The sequence below is a fragment of the Hyperolius riggenbachi genome, chromosome 2 (genome assembly GCF_040937935.1).
Source record: "Hyperolius riggenbachi isolate aHypRig1 chromosome 2, aHypRig1.pri, whole genome shotgun sequence".
Lineage (NCBI taxonomy): Eukaryota > Metazoa > Chordata > Amphibia > Anura > Hyperoliidae > Hyperolius > Hyperolius riggenbachi.
This window is the reverse complement of record NC_090647.1, coordinates 58,620,304-58,646,940: the sequence shown is the minus strand read 5'-3', so window position 1 is coordinate 58,646,940 and position 26,637 is coordinate 58,620,304. Positions and strand designations below refer to the sequence as shown.

The 26,637-nt window shown below is 48.2% G+C and overlaps 1 protein-coding gene across 1 annotated transcript in view; it reads right to left on the bottom strand.

The window, feature by feature from the left end:
• Window positions 1–25,600, bottom strand: part of AMOTL1 (angiomotin like 1) — a 172,486-nt gene extending 146,886 nt beyond the window's left edge. Inside the window, 1 exon segment of the mRNA XM_068266833.1 lies at window positions 25,492–25,600. The gene's annotated coding sequence lies outside the window, so the exon portion shown is untranslated.
• Between the last annotated feature and the right edge of the window lie 1,037 nt (window positions 25,601–26,637).

Sequence of the window (26,637 nt, the reverse complement as noted above, 5' to 3'; positions counted from 1 at the left end):
TATTATTATTATGTATTTATATAGCACATCCTTTGCAGCACTTTTCAGAGCACACACTCATGTCACTTACTGTCCTCCGTGGAGCTCACAATCTAATACTGAGAGAGACTTTTTAGGAATCCGCCCCTGAAAATCCTGGGTTTGCCCCTGAGCCTATCTGAAGCCTAACATATCTAGGGAGTGCTCTCATTGGAGAACTGTACAGACAGCAGCCAATCACATTACTGGAACTTCCTTATGAGGTTTCCTGATGAGTTCATCCAGGGCCGGATTTAGGCCTTGGCCTTCTAGGGAACCACAGGAGCAAGGGCACTAAAGCAGCAGGCTAAACTGGTGCAGCATTTGTAAGCTTGCAGAAGCTGCAATGCAGGGAGATCAGACGAGCGCCTGACCACGGTACTCTGCTGCTAGTCGCCTGTGCAGCCATCTCACTCTTTGTGCACGTCTGCATTGTGGCGGGCGGCTATGAACTTGGGCAGCATTGCAGATGGAAAGGAAGAGGAAGATTCTGCACTGGAGATGAGTGGAGAAATGAGTGACACTGATGGCTTCTGTGGTGTGAAGGTGAGCTGGCTACCTATACTGAAGGGGGGGGGGGGGGGGAGAAGGAGGGATTAAGGGAGTCATCTGGCTACCTATACTAGAGGGAAAGGGGGGAGAGGTCTCTGGCTGCCTATACTGGGGGGTTATCAGGCTATCTATACTGGAGAGAAGGGGAGAAGGGTCATCTCGTCACCTATACTGAAAGGGGTCATCTCGTTACCTATACCGACAGTGGCCTTGGGCGGTAACGAGTACAAAACCGGCCCTGGGTTCATCTATACCATACTAGCGCCAAAAACTGCCTGCATTCAACTTTTGTTTTCCACATGCTGCAAGTGTTTCAAATTAATTATATTTTAATGCAATGCATTACAATGCACACAAACACATTTCCAGAAAAGAAAATGTAAATGCAGTGAAACAATTGCAGCAAAACATTTGTGTTTGTTTGCGCAGCTCAAGTGTGCGCCCAATCTCAATAGTGTTCATGAAAGGAATTATATTGAGAGCTTCAGGTAATTGTCCGCATATGAGTTAGCTGAATGGCATGTAGAAGGCAGAGGTTTGTGTCTGCTTGCTCTCCTGGGTGGTGTTCTTCCTCCAGGATATAATACTACAGCTAATTACCTCTCCTTAATTGCTCAGGAAGTGACTACACTTCATGACCTCATTCATAAAGGGTCAAAAAGCCAAAAGGTTTGAGTTCATGTCCACAACAATAGATGTCTTTCTTTGTCTGAGAGCAGCACAGGAGGCAGCAGACATTATTATTATTATTATTTTTTATTTATATAGCGCCAACATATTCCGCAGCGCTTTACAAAGCACAATAAGACGACAAGGGGAACATAGATACAACTAACAAATATACAGCAGAGTTCCAAGCAGCACAAATATTGTTACAAAAACAGTAAACATTAGGAGGATGACCCTGCCCTTGCGAGCTTACAATCTAATGGGTAGTGGGGGACACACTAGGTAAGGGGGTGGAGGATGGATGAGGCAGTGATTCTTTGCCTCTGATTACATTGTGACAAATAAGTAAATAAAGGGCTATAGAATGTTATAAGCTTGTCTGAAAAGGTGTGTTTTAAGAGTGCGTTTGAAGATGTCCAGGTTTGGAGCATGACGTACAGGCTGTGGAAGAGAGTTCCAGATAAGGGCTGATGCTCGTGTAAAGTCCTGGATGCGAGCATGAGAGGAGGTGATCAGCTTAGAGGCCAGGAGAATTTCTTGGGAGGAGCGAAGGTTGCGGGAGGGACAATATCTTGAGATTAGTGAGGAGATGTATGGAGGAGACAACTCGTGGAGGGCTTTGTATGTTAGAGTCAGGAGTTTGAACTGGATCCTCTGGGTAATGGGTAACCAGTGGAGAGAATGGCACAGTGGGGCTGCATCAGAAGAGCATGTGGAAAGGTGAATGAGGCGGGCCGCTGCATTTAGAAGGGATTGGAGAGGAGCTAGCCTGTTTTTTGGTAGGCCACAGAGCAGGGTGTTGCAGTAGTCTAGGCGGGAGATGATTAAGGCATGAACAAGCACTTTGGTAGCCTCTTGTGTGAGGAAGGGACGGATACGGAATATATTTTTGAGCTGGAAATAGCAGGTGGTGGTTAATGAGGCAATGTGAGGTTTAAAGGAGAGCTCTGAGTCAAGTATAACCCCCAAGCAGACATATGCTGCACACAGCTGGGAGATGATGGGGATTGCAGTAGGAGAGAGAAGTATTGCTCTATTAGCTGGATGTGTACACTGATACATGCCAACTTATCAAATCAAATCAAATCAAAGATAGCTTTATTGGCATGACCAAGATTCATTACAGGTATTACCAAAGCAAGGGGAAAAGGGGGACATGGAAGGGGGGTGGGGTAGGGGGACAATGGCTAAGCAGTCTGTGGACATTTTTTAGGTTTGCAGTTCTGTTATGCTCCTCTCAGTCTGTGGCATGCTGTGACATAGTGCGCAGCGATTGTCACTGTGGATTCCTCTTCTCCCAGTAGGATATATGTTTTTCTCTCATCTTCTAGTGTGAGAAAGTCTGGGAATAACTTATCTGTTTCACCTCTCCATATATTATTATTTTGGATGAATATAGCAGCAACATCTTCCACAGCACTGTACAAATTATATATATCAGAAACACCTGATCTGCTGCATGCTTGTTCAGGGGCTATGGCTAATAGTGTTAGAGGCAGAGGATTTGCAGGGCTGCCAGGCAACTGGTATTGCTTAAAAGGAAATAAACATGGCAGCCTCCATATACCTCTCTCTTCAGTTGTCCTTTAACTGTCCCTCAGAGGGGCTCACAATGCATTCCCTAACATAGTCATATGTCTATGTATGTATCGTGTAGTGTATGGAGCGTAGTCTAGGGGCAATTTAAGGGGAAGCCAATAACTTCTTTATGTGTTTTTGGGATGTGGGAGGAAATCGGATTGCCTGGAGGAAACCCACACAAACACGGGAAGAACATACAGTATAAACTCTGTGTAGATAGTGCCCTGTCTGGGATTCCAATCAGGGACCCAGCCCTGCAAGGCGAGAGTGCTAACCACTACGGCACCGTGCTGCCCATATGTCCATTGCAGTCATTTAGGGGATGCCAATTAACCTATTTATATGTTTTTTATCTGTATGTATTTGGGATGTGGGAGGAAATCAGAGTGCCTGAAGGAAACCCACGCAGACACAGGGAGAACATACAAACTCTGTGCAGATCCTGCGCAGGGCCAGTTCTCTTATTAGGCAAGATGAAACACTTGCATCAGGCAGCAGAGATAACAGGGGCAGCATTTTTGTACTGTGTTTACACTAACAGCATGCAGCCAGGCCTAGTGCACACCGAGCGGTTTTGGTAGCGTTTTTAGAACCGCTTGCGGATGTGGAAACGCTTGGGTAATGTATTTCAATGGGCTGGTGCACACCAGAGCGGTAGGCGTTTTGCAGCATTTTTTGGATTTCGGAGGCGTTTCTGCCTCCAATGCTAAGTATAGGAAAAACGCAAACCGCTTGATAAAACGCCAGATCAGAGCAGTTTTCCAGGCGTTTTTGTTACAGTAGCTGTTCAGTAACAGCTTTACTGTAACAATATCTGTAATCTGCTACACAAAAAAGCTACACAAAACCGCACAACGCTAGCAAAACGCTTCATAATAATAAGAAAAAAAAAACGCTTCAAAAACTGCTAGCATTTTGCGGATCTGCTAGCGGTTTTTGGTGTGCACTAGGCCTCAGAGTAGGACGAGAACAGGACTCACAGCCAGCCAGTGTGTTATTGTGTTGAGCTGCAGCATGTCATGTGAGAACATTAAGAAGTAAGATGCAGTCAACAAACCACATGGCCATTTTTTACTTTTTATTGCAAGAAGGGGGTGGGGAACAGTGTGTTAATGAGCAATACTATTTAAAGCATCTATAGAAGTGATTATTACCAGCACAGGACCAATAAAGAGCTAACACTGTGATTGAGGGTGGGCCCCTCTTGCCCAAATGCGGTCACAATCTCTGCACCACTGCCAGCGCCAGGGTTCCCTGAAGTGCAGCAAAGTAAATATTTACCTACCCCGATCCTGCGCAGGCGCACTAGCGCTAATAGCCGAACCCGATCATATCCGCTCTACTGCGCAGGTGCGAGTCCTTTGAGCCTGCGCAGTAAAGCGGATACGATTGAGCTTGGCTATTTACGCCTAGCCCGGTTGAACAGCCGCTAGTGCGCCTGCGCAGGATCGCCGAGCGGTAAATATATCACCGCTTGTCAAGCTTGTCAGGGGAGCTTTCAGGGGAGCCAGCGCTGGATTCCTCCAAGCTTCAGAGGTCGGGGAAGCCTCATTGGGACCCTGAGGCTTCCCCTTCCTGAGGTAAGTATCCCTCAGAAGGTGTTTTTTTTGTTACAGGTTCTCTTTAACTCGTGGTGCTGTCATGGAGCTCGCACTGCTATAGCAGCTACAGCAGTGCAGCTTGATGAATCAGCCCCATTGAGGCAAACTGGAGCCCTCCGGCTGTGAAGTGGCGGTTTGCCCATCTTCAAGGCAAGAAGTTTAGATAATCTGTTTATTCATAATGACAGAGGCAGCATTCCATCTCTCCTGATAATGTTCCGCCACACAAAAGGAAATGGTGCCCCGCCCCCCATTAACACCTGGGAGCAGGCAGCAGCATGTCCCGCACTGTGCGCTTTCTGTACAGCCAGGCAAACAGAGCGGAAAGCGTGCTCTGCTCTGTGTGTTGTCAGTACAATGCAATGCCTTTCCAGTGAGCTCAGCCTCAAATATTCACCATTCTAAACTCCGCGACGTGACATCACTGGGGACCGGCAATCTATTCTTAAAGGGAACCTGAAGCGAAATTAAACTCATGAAATAATGCATTGTATGTGTTGTACAGATGACAAAAACGAACATTAGTAGCAAAGAAAAGAGTCAAATATTGTTTGCCAGTGCAGGAGGAATTAAAACATTTGAGTAGTTATTTATGCAAAAGAGCTTCTCTGAGCTATGCGACCAACTTGGTCGCACTCATTCCTGTTTTCTTAAGCACTTAAATAGCCCCAAAAAAGTTAGAGACTGATTGAGATAAGGTTTTACTGCAGAAAAGTTTAAAAAGGTCATTTGTTTCTCTGTTTTACAGCTTAAAATACAGAGTGTGGTTTCTAAACTGCAAATATGACAGTATGATGCTATGTTATAAAAAAAAGCTATATGACTAAACATAAGAGACTCTTTCCTTTGTTACGAATGTTCTGTTTATTATCTGTACTGCACATTGTTACACCTAACTTATTAAAGGGGGACTTAGAGCCACCCTTAAAGTGTACCTGAGATGGCCCCCCCCCCCCGCAATAAAATATGAATACCTGGGGGGCTTCCTCCAGTCCCCTAAGGCCTGACTGCTCCCATGGCATCCTTTTCTCCCTCTCCGTTCCCCCACAATTGGCCCCGTAAAATCCACCAGTCAGGGCCAGTCGGCGCATGCGCAGTCCGGGTCGGCGCATGCGCAGTCCGGTTAGGCGCGCTTCCATCACCAGGAGAGTTCTGCACCTGCACAGTAATACTGCGCAGGCATAGAGTGCTTCAGGCGACGTGAACGCGGCAGTAGCATGCATGTGGCTGGGACACGCAGTTGGCCCCAGACTGCAGGACTTTCCAAGGCCAATTGCGGGTGAACGGAGAGGAAGAAGAGGATGATATGGGAGCAATTAGGCCAGAGGGGGCTGGAGGAAGCCCCAGGTATGTATATTTTATTGCGTGGTGGCCCTGCGCAGGGTCACTTTAAGTACCCATGTCACGATTTTTGACATGATTTAGGATAAAGGGGAAAGAGGCGCCCAGAAAAGATAAAATGCGTTAAAAACAAACACAGCTGCTGCTGCTGTGTTCCAAGCGGCTGCGCGCCCCCGTGCCGCCACTCGTTAGCCCATAGATCAATGAATGGGAACACAGTTCCCATTCATTGATCGAAGTCCCCGTTAGAAAGACCGACAGGCTTCTTTCAGAAACCCCGATCTTTCTAAAGAAAAAAAAGTGTGATAAGTAGTGATAAAGTTATTGTCAAATGAATGGGAGGTGAAAATTGCTCAGATGCATAAGGTGAAAAACGACTGAAGGCTGAAGAGGATAATACGTGAATTTGTCTTAATTGAGGAAACCACCTCACTTTTTTTTCATTTGATGCGTAATATTTCGTTTGATGCAGAAGATTTCATTTGATGCGGAAGATTTTGCTCGATCGCCGGCGGTTCGGGAGTCCTTCGATGGCGGCGTTCAAAAGTCCGACGACCGACGCTAGCGGCAATACATTACCTGTTCCGCCTTTGCGTGTCCCCGCTCTCTCCGCTGTCCCTTCTACGTGCTGGGCTCCGGCTGGCTTCACTTACTTCCTGTCTCAACAGGAAGTTTAAACAGTAGAGCGCCCTCTACTGTTTAAACTTCCCCCGGCAGGAAGTAAAGTAAAGTGAAGTGGAACCCAGAGCGGAGAAGAGACAGCGGAGACCAGGGGCCTTGCGCCGGCCGGATCAGGTAATGTATGGAGGGGGGGGAGGGGCAGGGGCAGCTCCACAGATTGTGAATCAGTTTCATAGTGAAATCGATTCACAATCTGTTTGCAGTTAAGGCAGCCATACGATCCCCCTCTGATTAGATTCGATCGGAGAGGGATCTCATCTATCTGTTGATCGATCTGATGGCCAATCGACCAGTGTATGGCTACCTTTTGACCAGTTTAAAGAGTAACTGTCAGGCTGCAAAAGCTAATTAAAACCTCTATTCTCCTGTGTTAAACAGTTGAGAAGGAAGCCAAAAAGGCAATACTGAAGTTAAAAATCTCTCTTACTTTTGATGTGTGCTGAACAGCAAGGCTGTTATTCCCAAGCTCTTAAGTAGGACGAGAGGCCGCATAACATACTGCAAAGCATTCTGGGGCTGCTTCTCCCAACCTTGAGTCATCCCCTTTATTTCCCAATCACGCCCTAAGGCTGCTAGTGAGAAGTTACAGGCTCAAGTTACAGTAGCTTGTAATGCAGCCCAGCTCACAGCACTGTGAGCTGTGAGCTCAGAGTATACTGCATGAGTCTGCTATTGTTCCTAGCCACAGGGCTAATTAATATTCACTGCACAGTAGTGTTGTCCATTAGGATCTTGTTTGTGAGTCGAATCATCAGGAAACAGGGAGGACATGACAACACAATTGGCTTCATAGGAGACAGACAAACATGGAACCTGCCATGAGCTGTCAGGAGCATCATTCTCTGCAAATACTATATAAAAATTCTGTGAAATCCAAACGTGGACAGTGAAATGCATATGTAATGTAAGTAGAGACAATATTTAGCTACTGATATATGTGTTTTTTTTCTCTGAGACTCTATACCTAACAGCTCCTCTTTAAATCATTTGAGGTTTGCTTTTCACCAAGAGTGCGACTATCACCATCACCAGCTCTGTCTGGTCACCCGAGTGTAGTCGGGTTATACATCTCCACCTGCTTCTAGTGGTCGGTTGCCCTTCTGCAACCCACCTTTGTGAGTATAATCCATCCGCATATTTACATGCTTCTGGTACTGTGACATACTGCACCAATTGGGCTCCTGTTGTCTCAGTGTTTTCTTTCTGCAGGGTGCAATTTTTATTATCCCTACTTTTTGTCCGTTTGCCATGATTTGTCAGATGAACAGCAATTTTTTGTGTGACGAGCGGCGATCATTTACCCAATCTAGCGACAATGGGTAAGGGCACGCGATTACACGAATGGCGTTTTGCGATGCCTGGCGATTACAACCACCATGATGGATCGGATATTTAAAAACCCCAGACAACTCCATCGCAAAGTACCGCGATTGTCTAACCCCTCGTTCGCACGGCAGGGAGATGGATCAGGGAATGCAGCGGGCGGCGTCGCTCTGAGGTTCCCCCATCCATCTTCAGGTGAGTATCCAGCTTTAGACTGCTGCATCCTTCCTGTTCCAGTAATCAGTGGACAGTTGTTTTTTCTTTTCTGGCATTATTATAAAGGCCTCGTATTGAGCAGTTACTGGGTGATATTTGTTCCAGAAGCACCCATACAGTTTCCTTTCCATAGAAGGAGATGGCAGCAGACTAACCTACAACTAGTGATGCGGTAGACGGAATCTTTTGCTGAGATCTGGTAAAAGTAATGTTTGGCCAGAGGCAATTAAGGCTGAGGGTGCTGCCGGGTGTCAGGTCTCGCCTGTAGGGCACAATTTATTAGCTGCTGAGATAGCTGGAGATAGAAAGTGTTGTGAATTGTCAGTGTTTCCCTTATCTCTCCAGCTCTCTCAGCAACCTCTGACTCTTCCAGAAGCTTCTCAGGATGTGCGTTAAAGTAACAGGGACAGCCATACTATCCCAGGAAAAAACCATATAAGCAGATAAATACTTGTTCTACTTACATATCATATGTATTGTACTGTCCACTTTTTGATTTCAGTGAATTTTATATAGTAAATAGAGAGAAAACTGTTTCAGGCATGTTCCATCTTTACTGCCTCTAAATGAAGTCAATCCTGATGTCATTTCATCCCTGCTCTTTTTTTTTCTCCTAGAAACTGCACTGTCATATCACGCTTGCTTTGTAAACACATTTGAGGGCAGCATAGATCATATTTCAACAGCTTCTGCAGGGAGGTGAGGTGTATTTCCCTTCTCAGCCTCCTGTCCCACTGAACTGCCCTCAGCCAATCAGTGAGGAGCGGGAATGTGGGAGGGGAGATAACAAGCTTCCCTCTTCCTGGCAATGTACCAGAATAGAGCCAGGCTGACTGAGATTTTTTTTTTTTACAGCAGAAACATTTCTGATTACATTGGAATACTTGCAATGCAGTGTCAGGTTTTAGATTGCATAATAAACACAGAGCATTGGGTAAATGGAATTTGATTTTGTGGCTGACAATCCTGCTTTAAAAAAATAATGTTTACATTTGCAGCCTCCTATAAGTTTCATAACTTTCTTCTTCTGAAATTGCTCTTCTATGCCAGTCTAGAATCAGTCCTGCCTTTGTGGAGTACAGACTGCCTAGAAGCCTCCCATCTCTCCGCAAGAGTCATTAGCTGCACAGAGGAGGAGCTTGTTACTCATGTCCCACATCCTATCTAATCCATTGGCAAACTTGGACACTCCCCTATATAGTCAGGCCTGGAACCCACTGGAGCGATTTTCTGAGCGTTTAGGGAGCGATTCAAACTGCTAGCGATTTCCCTAAATGCTCAGCTAATGTTAATGGATGGGCCAAATTCCACTGGAGCGATTGCGATGACCAAAACGCAAAACGCAGGACATGCAGCATTTTTAGTGTTTAGCATTTAGCGTTAGCGTTTCTGCAATGTAAAGTATATAAACGCTGGCATAATCGCTCATCAAAACCTACACAGAGCGATTTTGCTAGAGTTTTGAAGTTACTGCACACTGTAAAATAATTAAAATTAATTGAAAGGACCAATCAGAATTAAAAACACTAATCACTACACAATCGCTGGCAAAAACCTTACACTTTTCAAAATTGCTGCCAAAAACGCTCATGAAATCACTTACAAAACGCTCACACAAAATGCTAGATTGCGATTAGCGATAGCGTTTTGTAGTGGGTTCCAGGCCTCACTGTAAAATAGTACCTCTGGTGTAAAATAAAAGGCCGGTTCTCTTCCTGGTAGTATACTTATGTAGGTTTACAGGGAAATTACCTTAATTGGTAAACCCCGCCACCCCCCTGAAAAAAGCCGCTACAGCGTTTTTTGCCCATAGCCTGCCAATTTGTCTGGAGCTCTGTGGCCACCTCCACTGTGCTGCTACGGTGAGCCATAGTACAGTTATGCTTTAAAGTGCACCTGAAGTGATGAGATAAACATAGGTACATATAATACAAGCCCTAGCAAGAAAGTGTCTGTAGTCCCTTTCTGCTTTCCAGTACAGGAAAAGTTAAAAAACTTGAGTGATATCTATGCCAAAAAGCTCATGCACAGCTTGTCAAATTCAGTCTAGTTACCTGAAAAGTAAAAAGAGACTAAAACAGCAAGAAAAGGCTTCTAATGAGGTGTAAATTGCAGTAAAGTTCAAAGGTCAGTACTTAGCTTGCTCTTTCAGCTAAACAAAGAAGAAACGTGGGTTCTAAACAGCAACTGTGACAGTCTGATGCAGTCTTAAAAATGATGCCGTTAAACTAAAAATAAAAATATGATACTCATGTTCTATTTAACATCCGTACTACACATATAATTAATTATCTCGTACGTTTATTTTCACTTCAGGTTCACTTTAAGGCTGCAGCAACCACATCTCAGCCAGCAACACTGGTAAAGGTTTGAGTGAATTTGTATCAGCGTTGCTCAAATACATAATAATGTATTTTGCCTAAAATGAGTGCCACACTCTCTTAGTTTACAAGGAATACTCCAAGGAATACATAGAGCAGCCAGGGAAGATAATGTGACAGCCGCCCACTCCATGGATGGTGCACATTGCTTCAGAGGAATGGAAAAGACAGAGAGCCAGATACTGAAACGCCCCCATCTCTCAAGCCTGGCTTCAAAGTCACAGTCTGAGTCATCCGCACATCTCAAGAATCCACCACACGACAGTTATAAACCAACCAAAGGCTGGGGCCAGGGGCGTCTGAGTCACTAGGCAACTCTAAATTTTTGCCTATAGCGCCATGGGTGGAAGTGGGCGCCCTCCCGACAAGTCACCGCTCTGTTCGTGTTTATTTTATTTATTTTTTTCAGCCAGGTCGGCGCTGGCTGTGACAGGCAGCTCAGCCTGTGCCCGGCGCCGCCTACTGGTCCGCCCCCTTCCTCTCCTCTTTTCCGAGCGAGCAGCAGCAGCACGCACATTAGTTTATGTGGGAGTGCTGTGCCGCCGCCTACTGGTTCGCCCCCTCTCCCCGCCCCCTCTCTCCCTCTCTGTGTAGAGCGTGCGGCCGCCGCACGCTAGTTTGTTTACACGCCGCGCCGGCGCCGCCCCTAACTCCGCCTCCCGCCTGTCACACGTGCTTGAAGGCACCGTGTGTGACGCCAGACGGAGGGACCAGTGCTACCGCCGGCTGACACCTGACCTGAGTCAGTGTGCACACAGCGCACAAACTAGCAGAGCCTGAGAGACGACACACACACAGACAGTGAGTGCCAATCCTCAGATCTGACTGCTGCTCTTGATAATTTTTTTATATGCATCCTGGCTGGCTGGCCGGCCATGATTCCGCCCCCCCGCTCGCCCATATCCCCCCCCCCCGCTCGCCCAGTGGCTCCTGGGAATGGATATTAAACACAGGCATATATAGCATCATGCCTGCTGCTGTGTGGGTCTGGGCAGGACTCGGAGGGAGGGAGACACACTTGCTGCGCAGTGTACAGAGCAGCAGAGGGGACACCCTCATAGGTTAGCTAGGTATATGTGCCTTCAGTATAGGTTAGCTAGGTATATGTGCCTTCAGTTAGATATAGGTGACTTCAGTATAGGTTAGCTAGGTATATGTGCCTTCAGTTAGATATAGGTGCCTTCAGTATAGGTTAGCTAGGTATATGTGCCTTCAGTATAGGTTAGCTAGGTATATGTGCCTTCAGTTAGATATAGGTGACTTCAGTATAGGTTAGCTAGGTATATGTGCCTTCAGTTAGATATAGGTGCCTTCAGTATAGGTTAGCTAGGTATATATGCCTTCAGTATAGGTTAGCTAGGTATATGTGCCTTCAGTTAGATATAGGTGACTTCAGTATAGGTTAGCTAGGTATATGTGACTTCAGTATAGGTTAGCTAGGTATACAGTATGTGCCTTCAGTATAGGTTAGCTAGGTATATGTGCCTTCAGTTAGATATAGGTGACTTCAGTATAGGTTAGCTAGGTATATGTGACTTCAGTATAGGTTAACTAGGTATATGTGCCTTCAGCAGTGCAGTTTCTAGGCTAAAATGCACCAAGGGCGAGGGTGTAAACATTGCGCCCCCCCCCCCCCTGGAGCAAGGTATGGGTGCCCGCAGTATAGGTTAGCCAGGTCTAGATGCACTTAGTATAGGTCCCCCCAGTATAGGTAGCCAAGAATAGGTACCCCAGTATAGGTAGCCAGCTATAGGTCCCCCCAGTATAGGTAGCCAGGCATAGGTGAACTAGTATAGTTGCCCCCGCTATAGGTTAGCCAGGTAGGTGCCTCCAGTATAGGTAGCCAGTATAGTTGCCCCCAGTATAGGTTAGATAGGCAGGCGCCCCTGGTATAAGTTAGATAGGTAGGTGCCCCAGTACAGGTTAGCTAGGTGGGTGCCTCTAATATAGGTAGCCAGAATAGTTGCCCTCAGCATAGGATAGGTAGGTGCCCCCAGTATAGGTTAGTTAGGTAGGTGCCTGCAATATAGGTAGCCAGTATAGTTGCCACCTGTATAGGCTAGCTAGGTGCCCCCAATACAGGTTAGATAAGTGCCCCCAGTATAGGTTAGATAGGTAGCTGCCCCCCAGTATAGGTTAGATAGGTAACTGCCCCCCAGTATAGGTTAGATAGGTAACTGCCCCCCAGTATAGGTTAGATAGGTAGGTGCCCCCCAGTATAGGCTAGATTAGGTAGGTGCCCCCCAGTATAGGTTAGATTAGGTAGGTGCCCCCAGTATAGGTTAGATTAGGTAGGTGCCCCCCAGTGTTGGTTAGATTAGGTAGTTGCCCCCCAGTATAGGTTAGATTAGGTAGGTGCCCCCCAGTAGAGGTTAGGTAGGTAGTTGCCCCCCAGCGTAGGTTAGATTAGGTAGCTGCCCCCCAGTGTAGGTTAGATAGGTAGCTGCCCCCCAGTATAGGTTAGATTAGGTAGGTGCCCCCCAGTATAGGTTAGATAGGTAGGTGCCCCTCAGCATAGGTTAGATAGGTAGCTTCCCCCCATAATGGATCGGGGAGCCGGAGCCACGGGGAGGGCAGCCCGACCTCTCCCCTCCTCTCCCGGGCCGCCCTCCCCCCTCAGATGCAGAGCGAGCAGGCAGGAAGCACTGTATACAACTCACCTCCCTGCGTTCCAATCGCCGCTCTCTCGCCGCTGGTCTTTTCCTCTCTGCATAGCCGCTGATACACACACTGCTTCCGGCTAAACAGGAAGCAGCATGTGTATCAGCGTGTATGCAGATAGGAGAAGACCGGCAGCGAGAGAGCGGCGATTGGAACGCAGGGAGGTGAGTTGTATACAGCGCTTCCTGCCTGCTCGCTCTGCATCTGAGGGGGGAGCACGGAGGGCGGCCCGGGAGAGGAGAGGAAGGGAGAGGTCGGGCTGCCCTCCCAGCGGCTCCGGCTCCCCCCTCCATTACAGCGCCCCCACCTCTTAACAGCGCTCAGGGTGGCGGCACGTAGTGATGCTCGGATGTGCCTCATCCACGAATTCGGAAATCCGCGTGGTTGAAAAAAAAAATCCGCATTCGGCCCCGCCGCATGCGGATTTGCGGTCGCGTCCACGCAACCACGCAGATTTTTTTCTGTGAATGGCGTAATCACGCGTGGATTCACGCCCGGAGGCGGATTTTCTTTTAACGTTAATAACAAATTGGATTATCGAGGTGATAAGGGGCAACATAACTTCAACATAAAAAATTCCCCCAAATTTTTTTTTTCTAGAGAAAATGGATTTTAAAGTGAAATCAACACTTTAAATGGGGCTATTAATTGGTAATAAGTGGTTTTAAAAAGGGATATACGCGTTAAGCAGTCAAAGAGGTGAAGGCGAGTTCCAATGGCACTTGGCGGCGAAGGTACCGCTGGAGGAGGATGAGTGGCTGACGGCAAAAAGGCTCCAGAGAGGTTTTTGTAATTTTTGTTTTTTTGTTTTTTTTGCAGCAATTAGCAATGACATCGCAGCAGAGTTGTCAGTGGACACGGGCAGTGTGAACGCAGAGTGCAGTGGTGGTAGCGACTGAGTCAGGAGAAGGACTATGCGGGCGGTCAGTTCAGCAGCACAGAAGGACCACGGCAACATACTGGTGGTAGTAGTAGCAGCACAGCGTCATAGTGCTGGCCAAAAAATTAAATGCACCCGGCGACCCGGGCAGTGTGAACGTAGAGTGTAGTAGCGACTGAGTCAGGAGGACAAAGCGGGTGGTCAGTTCAGCAGCAGCAGCACAGTAGTAGTAGCACAGCGTCATAGTGCTGGCCAAAAAATTAAATGCACCCGGCGACCCGGGCAGTGTGAACGCAGAGTGTAGTAGCGACTGAGTCAGGAGGACAAAGCGGGCGGTCAGTTCAGCAGCAGCAGCACAGTAGTAGTAGCACAGCGTCATAGTGCTGGCCAAAAAATTAAATGCACCCGGTGACCCGGGCAGTGTGAACGCAGAGTGTAGTAGCGACTGAGTCAGGAAGACAAAGCGGGCGGTCAGTTCAGCAGCTCAGAAGGAGGACCATGGCAACTTACTGGTAGTAGTACCATAACACCAAAAAATTAACCAAGGTAGGCACTAGGCAGGTAGTAAATGTCTTTATAAAGGCAGGCATAGTTAACAACAGCACATGCAGCAGCCACTTCATGTCCCCCTGTGTCCGACAATAGGGGCCAGGAACTCACCTTCCACCCAAGCCTGGTTGATTTTCAGGAAGGTGAGTTTGTCCACAGAGGCGTGGGAGAGCCGAGAGCGCTTCTCTGTGACCACGCCACCGGCCGCACTAAAGCATCTCTCTGAGAGGACACTGGAAGGAGGGCAGGATAGGAGTTCCAGGGCGTACTGGGAAAGCTCGCTCCAGATGTCCAGTCTCTTGACCCAGTACTCCAAGGGGTCCACGGGGCTGTCGGTGTCATTGAGCCCGCTGGATGACCCCATATAGTCAGACACCATGGTGGTCAGTCGTTGCTTGTGCTGGTTGGTGGTGGATGCTGTGGCGGGCACCTCTGTTCTGGGCTGCTGCACTGCATACAGGCTCTTGCTTAGGCTCTTCAGGTCTCCGGGGCGCCAGTTGCTGCTGCTGCTGCTGTTGGTTGTTGTTGTGCTGCTAGTGGCAATGGCAGGCACCTCTTGCTGGCTTGGCAGAGCAGTTACAGTGGGGGTGGAAGGCTGGGGGAATGCTTCCAGTAGTCTGCGCACAAGGGCCTCCTTCAACTCCCTTGTGCGTTGCTCGGTGGTGGATGGCGTCATTAAGTCTCCCAGCTTCCCCTTCAGACGGGGATCAAGCATCAAGGTGTCCTCCAGATGTCCTCCCTTGAACGCATCTGGATCACCCGGGGGTCCCTGCGAAGGCAGCGCAACATGTGCACAGCCATGGGAAACAAGTGGGCCCTGCCAGCAAGATCTTCCTCGTCCTTGCCATTGTCCCATAACGCATGCCTGTCCTCTTCCTGTGCCATGTCGTTGTCCTCCTCAAACCGCCATCCACGTACAACGCCTGCTGCACTCTGCTCCTCCTCCTCCTCCTCATTCAGGTTAGGGACCTCCAACTCTTCCACTACCTGCTGTGAGCCCTCCTCTGAGCTGGACTGTGCTGCCATCTGCTCCTGTTCTTCCAACTGCCTCAGGGCTTCATCCCCACGCTCAATTAAATTGTCCATTGCCTGCTCCAGTAGACAAACCAAGGGCACCCACTGGCACACAGAGGCCCGCTCCTCACTGACCATCTTGGTTGCCTCCAGGAAGGGACTCAGCACCAGGCATACTTGCTGCATCAGTGTCCACTGAGTGGCAGTAATCATGGGGACTTGCTGGTTGCTGGGGACACTTGGGTCTAGCATGTAGGCCCTAAGAGCCAGCCTGTGCTGACACAGCCGCTCCAACATGGCCAGAGTCGAATTCCAGCGAACTGGCATGTCGATGATCAGCCGGTGTTGTGGCCTTCCATACTGCTGCTGTAAGGTGGACAAGAGTGCAGAGGCAGTGGCTGACAGGCGGAAAAAGCGTACCACCGCCCGGGCATCCTGCAGCAGCTCGCTCATCCCCTGGTAGGTGCGCAAGAAGCGCTGCACCACAAGATTGAGCACGTGGGCCAAGCAGGGGATGTGCTGGAGGTTTCCCTGCTGCACTGCTGCCACCAGGTTGGCCCCGTTATCGGCTGCCACATACCCCACTTCCAGGCCTCTGGGGGTCAGCCACCTCCGCTCCTGCTTCCTGAGGGCGGCCAGGACGTTGGTGGCCGTAAGCCTCTCCTTCCCCAGGGTCACCAATTTTAAAAGGGCTTGGCAGTGCTGAGGCTTGGCGCTGCTGCTGCCGAGGCGGGCTTGCTTTCCGGTGCTGAGGGAGTGTCGTGACAGGACCCTTCTGCATCCCCCCTGATCCCGCGTGGTGGCACCACTAGCTGGGCTGATGCGCTCTTGTCCTCCCTCCCTTCCATCAGTGTCACCCAGTGGGCCGTAAAGGACAGGTAGCGACCTGTCCCAAATCTGCTACTCCACGAGTCCATGGTCACGTGGACCCGCTTGCCCACAGAGTAGTCCAGGGAACGGGCCACGTTTTCCACCGCAAACTTGTGGAGTGCTGGGATCGCGCTCCTGCTGAAATAGTGGCGACTGGGGACTTGCCACTCGGGGATGCCAAATTGGAGCAGCGTCCGCATGGCGCTCCCCTCCTGCACCAGGGAGTAGGGAAGCAGCTGTGATGCCATGGCCCGGGCCAGCAAGCCATTTAGTTTGCGGATCCGCCTGTGGCTTGGAGGCAGAGGCTTGGTCAGACCCTGAAAGGTGTCGCTCAGCAGGGTCTGACGACGCTGGGATGCAGGGGAGACAGAGGAGAGAGACGAACACTGGCTGCCAGCCTCAATGTCTGTGTCCTGAGCAGCCGAGGTGGAAGAGCGCTTGCGTGCTACTACTGCTGCTGCTGTGGGGGATTCACGGCTCTGAGGGAGGGAGGATGCTGCTGCGCTGGTGGGCCTTCTGCTCTCAGGAACCCCTGCCAGCAGTGCCTGCTTCCTCTTAAAGTCCGCATACTCGCGGCAGTGGCGGCTTCTCAGGTGGCCCTGGAGGGATGAGGTACCCATCTTGCTCAGACTTTTCCCACGGCTCAATCTTTTGCTGCATAACCTGCACACTGCATACCTTTTGTCATCAGTACATTCCTCAAAGCAATCCCACACTGGTGACTTTAATTTACTGCGGTCCCCACTAGCAGAGGGTGCAGAGGAGCAATGTGTGGTAGTAGTTGCCGGGGGTTGCATGGTGGTGGTGCCGGCTGAAGCAGTGTCCTGTCTACTTCCTCCACGCCCACTGCTGCCGATGCCCCTGCCCCTGCCTGACATATGGCGATATCCTTGCCTAGGCCGAGGTGACTCGTCATCCTGCTCTGCCTCTGACCATTCTTCCACGGACTCAGCAGGCTGCACATAGTTAGGGTCCACAACGTCGTCATCATCAGCAGCATCATCATAATCCAGCTCTTCCTCTGACTCCCCCGCCTCCTCTTCTGTCCCTACATCCCCAGACACAGACCCCTCTTCTTCATCACCAGAACTCAACAACGCTTGTGATTGTGGCCCGATCTCAATCTCTGCCACATCAGTCCCCAGTAAGTCCTGAGCTTCTTGCATCAGCAGGTTCCCAGATGCCGGACTGAGGGACAGAACGCTGTCATCCTGGGAGGGCTGCTGACCAGTGGGTGCTGGGGTGGATGTCACAACAAGCGTGGGATGTTGGCTGCTGCTGCTACTGCTTGGAGTGGTGCTCACAGTAGAGGTCTGGGAGGAAGTCATGATGTCCATGAGTACGTCAGGTTCCATTTGCTCAACCACCACACGGGGACCAGAAACTTTAAAATATTTGGACAATGGCGTCCGCTGACTCGACCCAGGCTTTGCTGCCCCCCTTTCTGCTGCATCACGACCACGTACAGCTGGGCGTCCTCTCCCTGGACGTCGAGCAGTCCCAGAAGTGGCTGAGGCAATTGAACTCCCTTTCCTCTCACCCCGCGAAACCCTGCCAGACATGTTGCTAGTAATGAATCACTGGATGCAGTGGGCACAGTACAAGGTCACTGAAGGATGCAGTGGGCACAGTACAAGGTCACTGAAGGATGCAGTGGGCACAGTACAAGGTCACTGAAGGATGCAGTGGGCACAGCAGTGGCCACTGGATATACAACTAGGTCACTGAAGGATGCAGTGGCCACAGTACAAGGTCACTGAAGGATGCAGTGGGCACAGCAGTGGGCACTGGATATACAACTAGGTCACTGAAGGATGCAGTGGGCACAGTACAAGGTCACTGAAGGATGCAGTGGGCACAGTACAAGGTCACTGAAGGATGCACTGGGCACAGCAGTGGGCACTGGATATACAACTAGGTCACTGAAGGATGCAGTGGGCACAGTACAAGGTCACTGAAGGATGCAGTGGCCACAGTACAAGGTCACTGAAGGATGCAGTGGGCACAGCAGTGGGCACTGGATATACAACTAGGTCACTGAAGGATGCAGTGGCCACAGTACAAGGTCACTGAAGGATGCACTGGGCACAACAGTGGGTACTGGATATACAACTAGGTCACTGAAGGATGCAGTGGCCACAGTACAAGGTCACTGAAGGATGCACTGGGCACAGCAGTGGGCACTGGATATACAACTAGGTCACTGAAGGATGCAGTGGGCACAGTACAAGGTCACTGAAGGATGCAGTGGGCACAGTACAAGGTCACTGAAGGATGCAGTGGGCACAGCAGTGGCCACTGGATATACAACTAGGTCACTGAAGGATGCAGTGGCCACAGTACAAGGTCACTGAAGGATGCAGTGGGCACAGCAGTGGGCACTGGATATACAACTAGGTCACTGAAGGATGCAGTGGGCACACAAGGATGTCACACTGTGTAATGAGATGCTCATATGCCAGCGAGCGAGCAAGCAGTGGGCACTGGGCATGGCACAAGGTCACTGACAGAATGAATGAACAGCGCTGGCAGAGAGTGGCGGCGCCGGCGGTGTGACTGGCTGCCTGCAAATAGTACAAGTGTATAACTGTCACTGGAATATACAAGTGAACACTGCAGCTGCACTAACCTGCCTGCCTGCACTCTACACACAGATAATCCCCACTCCCACTACACTGCAGCACTGAACCTGCCTGCACAGCACTACACACAGTTAAATAATCACTAGACTCCCACACTCCCACTACACTACACTGACTACAACTAACTACACAGTGGCGTAGCTAAGGAGCTGTGGGCCCCGATGCAAGTTTTACAATGGGGCCCCCCCAAGCACACTATACATAGCAATTGATACGGTGCACCAAAACCTGCCAATGGCAACTACAGTGTCAGAGGAGCAAGAAGGGGATGGGAAACAGTTTGTTAATGATTACCACTATTCAAAGTATCTAAAGAAGTGATTATTATGAGCACAGGTCCAATAGGGAGATAATACTGTAGTTGAGGGAGGGCGCTTCGTGGCCCCTCTGGCCCAAGGGCCCCGATGCGGTTGCTACCGCTGCACCCCCTATTGCTACGCCCCTGTAACTACAGCAATCACTCACTGACTAGCTAACTGTGTACAGTATAAGAGCAGTGTTAGCAAAAAAAACGCTTTGTTTTTAACACAATAAATGCACTTGCTCAAACAACAATGGCCTGGAGATAATCCTCTCAGCACCACAGTCTAGCAAGGACAGAGCTTTTCCATCATGGCCGCCGCTTTATATTCAGGAGGGGAGGGCATAGCTCCCCTCCGGTGATTGGTTGCTAGGGCCTGGCTGGGGCACTCTGATTGGCCTGCAATGTGTCACTTCCGCATAGTTTGACGCATTTCCGCAAACCACGACTTCAGCACCGGGTTTCACGAGCGTGAATGCGGATTTCTGTCCGCATTCACGCGAAGCCGAAGTAGATTTTCGTGGTTGAAAATCTATTCATGGATTTTCGTGTCCGAGGCGGAATGCGTCAAAATGGTCGTGAATCCACGCGTAAGCGTGATCACGACCTGGCGGTGAGCACCACTGGCGGCACGCTCCGCACGGCCCTAGTAACGGGCATGGCCTTCAGTATAGGTTAGTTAGGTATATGTGCCTTCAGTATAGGTTAGCTAGGTATATGTGCCTTCAGTATAGGTTAGCTAGGTATATGTGCCTTCAGTTAGATATAGGTGCCTTCAGTATAGGTTAGCTAGGTATATGTGCCTTCAGTTAGATATAGGTGCCTTCAGTATAGGTTAGCTAGGTATATGTGCCTTCAGTATAGGTTAGCTAGGTATATGTGCCTTTAGTATAGGTAGCTAGGTATAGGAGATAGGTACTAGTTATCACTTACCTCCTTCCAGGTCCAGTGGTGGTGTCTGCGGCTTGTCCTGGTTTCCACTCCCTCAGCCCCGGCTGCCTGGAGGGCAGATGTGCAATCCGGCAGCTGCAGGAGCGCTCCGGCGGGCAGCGTGATTGGAGGCGGAAGTGTTGCTTCCAGCGCCGCCCCCAGCCAGGACACTGCGTCATGGAAGAGCCGCCCCTGGCCTCTCAGCCTTGCCTCTCTCCTCCCGATTGGGCGCGAGATCAGCGGCCAGCAGCAGAATCTGATAGGACGCGCTCTACAGCTGCCGGCCACAAAATTCAATCGGACGTGGCCACGAGGCCGCGATCTACCGCCGAGCAGGTGGTCACGATCTATCGGTAGATCACGATCGACCTATTGAGCAGCCCTGCAATAAGTTTTATGATGGAGAACAAGGATTTTTGTGTTTTGTTTTTTTGTTACAGTGTTGCTTTATGCATTGCCTGTTTCAGTATATGCTGTCTTATTTTTATTTATTCTGTTGGTCTGATCTGATGGACCAAGGAATTTGTGGACTGAAAAAACAAGGAAGACACAGACCAGCAGCCAATAGTGCAATAAGTCAACGCAACAAAATATGTAAGAAGCAGACAGCTCACTCACAAATTTCAGATTGCAGTAAATATGCAATCACCAATATGGTGTCTGTGTGTGTGTGTGTGTGTGTGTGTGGGTAGGGGTCTTCAGTCGCACTCACGGTAGTTAGGCATAGCTCCCAAATGTCCTTTTTTTTGGAGAGACAGCCTCTCTTTGGGAATCAAATCCCTCTGTCCTTCTTCCTCATTTGTCCCTCTTTCAATACTGATATCCAGATCTGTGTAAATATGTGTATTTTTCCACTTAATTTTTTTTTAATTTGACTCTATTCCCATCCTTTAACCACTTCACCACTGAGGGGTTTTACCCCCTGACCACCAGAGCAATTTTCACCTTTCAGCGCTTCTTCCATTCATTCGTCTATAACTTTATTATTACTTATCCCAATGAAATGAACTATATCTTGTTTTTTTTGCCACCAATTAGGCTTTCTTTAGGTGGGACATTATGCCAAGAATTATTTTATTCTAAATGTGTTCTAATGGGGAAATAGGAAAAAATGTGGGAAAAAAATTATTATTTTTCAGTTTTCGGCCATTATAGTTTTTAAATAAAGCATGCTACTGTAATTAAAACCCATGAAATGTATTAACCCATTTGTCCCGGTTATAAAACCATTTAAATTATGTCCCTATCACAATGTTTGGCGACAATATTTTATTTGGAAATAAAGGTGCATTTTTTTCAGTTTTGCATCCATCCCTAATTACAAGCCCGCAGTTTATAAAGTAACAGTGTTATACCCTCTTGACATAAATATTTAAAAAGTTCAGTCCCTGAGGTAACTATTTATGCTTTTTTTTAATTGTATTTTTTTTTTTTTAATTACAAAATAAAAATAAAAATTGGGGAGTGTGGGAGGTAATGAGTTAATTTATTGTGTAAATGTAATGTTTGTGTATGTAAAATGCTTTTAGGGTGTAGTTTACTATTTGGCCACAAGATGGCCACAGAGTGTTTGTTTACATGCGACCTGTAAGCGTCCGGAAGGACGCTTACAGGAAGCAGTAGGAGGCTGGGAGACGCACAATGATCTCGCTGTTTCTGAAAGAAGCAGCAGATCATTGCGGGGGCTAGATCAACGAACGGGAATGGATTTTCCCGTTCATTGATGTCCGGGCGAGCGGGCGGCGGCGTGCACGAGCGGCGGGTGCGCGCGCACGAGCGGCGGGAGCGCGGACAGCGGCGGTGGCGCGGAAGGTACGGATTTCTCCGTCCCTGTTTTTTTAGGAGGGAAAAAAGGGGCGGAAAAATTCGTACCGCTGGGGGTAAAGTGGTTAAATTAATATATGTCTTTCTTTCAACAGTTATTCTGTAATAAAACTGATGCCAGAAAGGACCAGTGTGGTTTGAATGATAAAACAACATATTTTGCTTATGAATTCTTTGTGATATGTGTGACTAGGGGTGCGGCTGGGTGTGACCAGAGGTGTGGCAGGGGCGTGTCTTAAAGTGTCCCTCTTTCTTTACTCAAAAAGTTGGGAGGTGTGTAGTTAGGTAGGTCCTGCATGAAAACAAGAACTACTAAAAAATACTACCTCCCAACAGAGGTGTAAGATAAGATATAGGGGAGTGGAGTTTAAAATATTAAAACAAATAAAAAAAGAGTTTAAAACGGAGAGGTATGGTTGGCTTACCTCTCCCGAAGATCTCAAATAAGCCAATATGACTCCATGTTCTTTCAAAAATGTATTGCACACAGTAGGGACAGACAATCAAGGTGCTCGAGTCTGAATACTCTCTGGCTATTGGCACATTTGTGGTGGTTGGTATTGACCTGAAGAAGCGGGAAATACACACAAAACGTGTTGTGTGTAAGATCTACTTGTGCAGAAAAGTTTTGAAAGAACATCGTGTCATATTGGCCTATTTGAGATCTTATTTGAGAGGTAAGCTAACCAAGCTGTTTTCAATCGTTTTATTATCTTTGGGAGCCTCCACCCACCAATATCTAATCTCCTGATGGAATAGAGGTTCTGCCACCAATATCTAATCCCCTGATGGAATAGTGGTTCTGCCACCAATATCTAATCTCCTGATGGAATAGAGGTTATGCCACCAATATCTAATCTCCTGATGGAATAGAGGTTATGCCACCAATATCTAATCTCCTGATGGAATAGAGGTTCTGCCACCAATATCTAATCTCCTGATGGAATAGTGGTTCTGTCACCAATATCTAATCTCCTGATGGAATAGTGGTTCTGTCACCAATATCTATTCTCCTGATGGAATAGTGGTTCTGTCACCAATATCTAATCTCCTGATGGAATAGTGGTTCTGCCACCAATATCTATTTTCCTGATGGAATAGTGGTTCTGCCACCAATATCTATTCTCCTGATGGAATAGTGGTTCTGCCACCAATATCTGATCTCCTGATGGAATAGTGGTTCTGCCACCAATATCTATTTTCCTGATGGAATAGTGGTTCTGCCACCAATATCTATTCTCCTGATGGAATAGTGGTTCTGCCGCCAATATCTGATCTCCTGATGGAATAGTGGTTCTGCTGTGCACTGTTGCCACTGGAATGCCCAGTGGAGGACTTATCTGGTATTTTATGGGGTATTAAAACAGAGGTACTTGCATTTCTCAATTACAGAAAAGGTATTCTTATTATTATTTAGTATTGATATAGCGTTGACATCTTCCGAAGCGCTGTACAGAATATATTGTCTTGTCACTTCACTGTCTCTCAAAGGGGCTCACAATCTAATCCCTACCATAGTCCTATGTCTATGTACAGTATGTATTGTAGTCTAGGGCCAATTTATGGGGAAGCCAATTAACTTTTATTTATGTTTTGGGATGTGGGAGGAAACCCGGAGTGCCCAGAGGAAACCCACAAAGACACAGGGAGAACATACAAACTCTGTGAAGATAGTGGCTGGGAATCAAACCAGGGACCCAGCACTGCAAGGCGAGAGTGCTAACCACTAGGCCACCGTGCTTAAAGCCTGATACAATTTCGATTATAATTGGCCAATCACTGACCAATTTTACCACCTCCATGTAGTGTGGGGGTTTGCCTACACAAACTGTTCATAGATGGCTAACACGGTACAATACCCTACTGCTACTTCATAGTATTCTGTAGCTGTCGACCCACATACTACATGGAGGAGGTAAAATTGGTCATTGATTGGCCAATCATTATTGAAAGTGTGTACCAGGCTTAACTCTCATACCAGATGAAGGTAATAACATTGGTCAGTGATTGACCACTGAAGCTGTATACTAGGCTTTAGGTTAGGACATTGTGTTCCCTGTGACAGCAACGGATCAGGAAAATGGCGCCGCATATTATCCACTCATTGCCTTGCATTCATTGAAGTATAAGTATGCTTCATTACTGTTAACATGGGCGTTATGCAGTAAATACACTGCATAGAGTGTGGTAGGATACTGCACTGTCTTGCTTTGCATTGTGATGTCCTACAATGTTGCTGTTATGATGCACCACAACTCTCCACTGTGAACATAGCCTCAGTCTGTTTGCAAAAACTAATGTCTCTGCTACAGAGGCAGAGCTATAGGGGGAGCTGCAGCCAAAAGGGGTCTCTTAGTTGCAGGGTTGGGGTGAGGAGTGTTCGTGGGTTGGGTTGTCTTGCTACTAACAGGGCCGGGTACCTGTAAAGGCCACAAAGGCTCGGGCATTGGGCGGCTGTAGCCCAAGGCGGCATCTAAAAATGAAAAGGGGGTTGCTACATATGAAAGAGGAGGCGGAGAATGGGGAGAACACATGAAAAAGGGAAAATGATGCCTAAGGTTGCTGTTAATGAAAGAGAGGGGTTACAGTACATGGGTGAAACGCATGGAAGACAGGGCTGCACATGGAAAGCGGAGCCACAACACTTAGCCTAGGGGAGAAAAAAGTATAAATCCGGCCTTGATTACTAATACAGGGGATGCCTTCTCAGGGCAGGTGTTGTTGTGGTCACACTAGTTATGTGTGGTCCCACTTGTTATTGGGGGCCTTCTGGCTGTGGGACTAGGGCCGGGCCGAGGCATAGGCTGGAGAGGCTCCAGCCTCAGGGCGCAGTGTAGGAGGGGGCGCACAATTCATTCAGCTGTCATTCCTAATTGTGTATGAAGCAGAAAGAAATAAGAAAAGGGCATACATAGCAGTGACTGCAAGCCAGATAACTAGAGATTAAGGTGTTGGGGGAGTTGGGGGCCCTGTGGCGCCTCTTAGTCTAATAGCAATCAGTGTGTGACGACTGGGGTGGGAGGGATGGAGGGGCGCACTTTGGTGTCTCAGCCTTGGGTGCTGGAGGACCTTGTACCGGCTCTGTGTGGGACCAAACACTGGGCGATCATAAAAGTTTTACAATACCTAATTAAGCCCCTGTTCCTCTCTCCCTCATAGCTCAAGACCAAGGCTAGCATTCAAGTTTACACAGCGTGTGCTGAAGTCTACCCTCGGGGCACTCGTATCACTCTCACCTCTGACCTCACACTTCACACAATATCCATACAACATATAATTTGTAGACAATCATTTTTCCTTAATAGACTTTCATAGTGCTCAAAGCTAATGCCCAACAACAGTGCCTCAAAAACAACTACAAAGAAATGTGTCGAAAAGAGCCCTATATAACTCACAAGACAACTCCACTTTACTGAATTTTTTAAAAACAAAACCAGCAAAGTAGATTGCGCCTTACCTTAGTGGTTCCTTGTGGTGGAAGAGCGAGGTTGAGGGGCGCAGCGTGGAATCCTCTCACAGATCAGAGCAGACTGGCCAGACATGAGCTGTGTGAGAGTTGTTGTGTGATGATGAATCGCAGGGAAATATGCGGCCATTGCCCAGACTTGCTTGGTTTTCACTACGTAAGGCCTGAGAATAAGCTGATTGCTTAGCTTTTTTCAAAAGAAGGCACGCCGTGCTGTGACATGCTATCAGCTCTGTGTGTGCCAAACATCCCAGTGCCAGTTCCCCCGGCCCGCATTCCACCTACTGAGATGCAACCAGAGGCCGTAAAATTAGACAACTATTTTTATAGTCGTTTTATTTGGGGCACCGCTATTTTTGCTATTGCCGGAGTTTAGATCCGGCTTATAAATGATCCGGTGACTTTTTATTAGCTTTGAAGGGCGGCAAACTTCAAAGTGTCCGTGAATCCAAAGTACAGATGGTTTGATATTAAAAAAAGCAAGAAGTTTTAAATCAGGATGATACCATTTATTGGCTAACTACAAATGAATAAGAATAAACAAGCTTTCGGCCTTGCAGCCTTCGTGATATTAAAAAAAAAAGTCTTAAAGGTGACGATCATATTTATGTTTAAAGTGTGAGTTTACTTGTAAGTGCTCAACGGACATGTCCAAGGAAATTTTAAAAAAAATCTACTTACCTGGGGCTTCCTCCAGCTCCTGGCAGCCGATATGTCCCTCACTACAGCTCCAGTGTCCCGAGTCCCCTCAGTTGCAGATGCCAACCTCGCCAGGTTGTTATCTTCTGTGCCTGCGTGAGGACGCTCACGTGGCCTGGAGTGTTCTGTGCAGAACTCTCCCGGTCACTGGAGCTGTCGCAGTTGATGCCGACCTGGCGAGGTTGGCATCTGCAACAGAGGGGACATAGGAGCTGCGACGAGTGACAGATACGCTGCCAGGGGCTGGAGGAAACCCCGGGTAGGTAGATCTTTTTTTTTTATTCCCTCGGATGTATCCTTGATAGTGACGCGGTGCCGAAGCTCGGGTCAAAAAGGAAATACTTACCTAAGAAGAGGGAAGCCTCTGGATCCTGTAGAGGCTTACCATGGCTTCCTCCGGTCCTCGGTTGCCACACACTGACTCTTTATAGATTTCCA